Source organism: Chelonus insularis, unplaced genomic scaffold, assembly GCF_013357705.1.
Source record: "Chelonus insularis isolate UGA/USDA-ARS -01 unplaced genomic scaffold, ASM1335770v1 contig_406_pilon, whole genome shotgun sequence".
Lineage (NCBI taxonomy): Eukaryota > Metazoa > Arthropoda > Insecta > Hymenoptera > Braconidae > Chelonus > Chelonus insularis.
Genome location: NW_023276563.1, coordinates 1,819,746 through 1,822,447, shown reverse-complemented (window position 1 = coordinate 1,822,447; position 2,702 = coordinate 1,819,746). Strand labels below are relative to the sequence as shown.

General features: G+C 32.8%; 1 non-coding gene across 1 annotated transcript; it reads right to left on the bottom strand.

The window, feature by feature from the left end:
* Positions 1-1,778: 1,778 nt before the first annotated feature.
* LOC118069329 (U5 spliceosomal RNA) lies at positions 1,779-1,898 on the bottom strand. The gene has a single exon (XR_004690604.1). It is a non-coding gene; the product is annotated as a U5 spliceosomal RNA (small nuclear RNA).
* Between the last annotated feature and the right edge of the window lie 804 nt (positions 1,899-2,702).

Below are 2,702 nucleotides of genomic sequence, written 5' to 3'. Positions count from 1 at the left end.
ATAAATGATTGGTGAAAGCAGGTGTTGAATGTCACAATAAACCGACAAAAAATTTTGCTAATATGGCTGTTAGGTCGATCGTTTGCTTGGTTAAAAATTTTAGTGTGCATATAAATACCAGTAAAATATTCTGAGCTTTCTTTGGCTATATTAAATTTCAGATAATTCAGGATGATGTCCTTCTCCTTCTCTTTCAAAATAATTAATGTTTTCTTCCCCTGGGTGTTCGAATCATCGTTTAATGTCTGACAAACGCAAACACATAATGGGGAAGAAAGGAGGAATATATGTATATGGAAAGATATATTGAAAGGAAAGAAACAAATAAGGACGATGAGGTACATCAAAAAGCAGTAGTAGAAGGGTCCTAGATTTTTTAGTTGAAGGATTCGTTCTCACAGTGGTTAGTTCATGACCGTATATAGCAACCGGACATCTGCAAGACACGGGCCGAGGACAGATGTGTCCCCATGCGGATTTTATTTTCCTCTAACACTTTTTCAGATTTGAAACAAGTCAATAATAGATGACATGATATATAAATATTATTATTTATTCCTGAATTATAACAAAAAATTTTATGCATATTGAGTAGAGTATAAAACATTTTTTATTTGATTCAAAAAATTTTCAAAAAAAATCCTATAATTAGTTCAAAAAATTCGTTAATTAAGCAACAAAGTAATGATTATTATTAAAGTTGAAATAATTGTACAAAAAAATTGTTAAGTATTTAAATTAATTATTTACATAATACAAAAATAATATTGCAAGTAATTTTTAACGGATAAATAATACAGAATTTCTTTTTAACATTTATAAGAAGAGAATTGAAAACAAAATCTTACCGGACACTTGTCAAGAATGATTGTCGTCCTATTCAACGATGAAAACTCGTTCCTCATTCCGGGACGTCCCGCCCGATGTGAAAATTCATAGGATCCCCTTAGAATAAAACTTGAATTCCGAATTTTGATTGGTAAACGAGCACGAGTTTTAGTATAAATAAAACGTGTGTAACGTGTTTCACGTTATGGGCTAGATTTCTTCTATGATTCCCCATCTAAATCGAGATGAGTGAATGGTCTCAGGACCCCGACGTTGCCTATGATGCCAAGAGGTCACGAACGGCCAGAGGGACCGGTCAGTTTGTTGGTCATACTTCAGCGGTTTATTTTTTGTCTACTTACTTTCATACCTTATTGATTGATCAACGAAATTTTCTGTACATGATACTTTGCTTTAACAAAGAACACCAGAAAAAAAAAATTATTTGAATATTTTTCTTCAAAAAATCAAATTTAGGATGACTAAGAAATTAATATAACTCATCTACCAGGTTGATGCTTAAGGTATTAAATAAATTTTTTAAAAAATGTCTCAAGTCTAAGCTGTGTAATACACAATGTTCCTATGTTTGTTTTCTACCATTTTCTTGTTGTACAATACACCCACAAGCGGTTGTAACTGCGGGGTGCTAAGTGGGATTATGTGGTTCAACACTATTGCTTGAAATACTGAAACCCCTCTGCAAGTCTAAAGTAGATTCCTCTTGTGCTTGATTCGTTTATTCATCCCAATAAATATATAGTCTTATTCATTATACTTAGATGACCCCCCTATTATAGTTATCATATGACACCTGTGTATCTACACCCCCGTGAAAAATGAGCTGTTACCCTATTTTAGATCTTCAGATATATGTCAAAACATTAGTCAACCCTTTACACTAATTACCATCTGAAAAAATAGATGTAAATATTTTTGAATCGATTAAGGACCCGACTTGTGTCAGGTTCACAAAAAATTACTTAAAGACTCATCAATTGTTCCCCTCCACGGAAATCTTTAGTAAAAGGCGAAAGATTTATACGTGTATTGAAGGGAAACCAGAGTAATTATTTTAGCCCACAAAGTCGCTTATTTAAACTTTGTGTCATTGTTCTACATGCGACTTGCTAAATTATCAAACTCCACCTGTCGGACGGATATGAGACTAACTTTCCCGCTCATATATCCTCAAAACTGTTAGCTAAAAGTTTTATTATTATGTTCATTATTACATTGACATAACTAATTTTTTTAATATAATTGTGTTTGCTTATTAATATTTATTTATGAAATTATTTTATTTTTCCGATAATATTTGGTATACATTGACGAAAGAAATGTTTTGATGTGAAAGATTTTGATTGAGATGCAGATAAAAATTGATTACAAAATAAATAAGATAAATGAAGGGATAAATAAAATTCGATTTTCATTGAAGTTTTTATAGCAAGAAGGTATAGAAAAAGAAACTTTTATTATAGTGTATGGTCTATCAACTTTTTCCAAAGAATGAGATTTCCATCTTTTTAAAATTATTTAAAGTCTACATCTCAAAACCATGAGACATGGGAACTAAACATGGACATTTCCTTCGTCCGGCTGCGTAAACTTTAGGGGTGTGTTGGTTGTTCGGTCAACGAGTTTGTCCCTCGTCTCATTTTACTCTCCCCTCACCTCCATGCTTGGCCGTGTTATGAGCCACGAAGGAAGGAAAGAACCCTCGTTTCGGACACGGTTCATAAACGTTTTAAACAAAATGCAGGAAAATCTGAATTGGAAGTATCGAGGGTCCAAAGCAGAAGACGGTTTTAGCTGTTTACTATCTTCACCGCAGTTATAAATATCAGCACAAAACTCTCTTTACTTCCCTC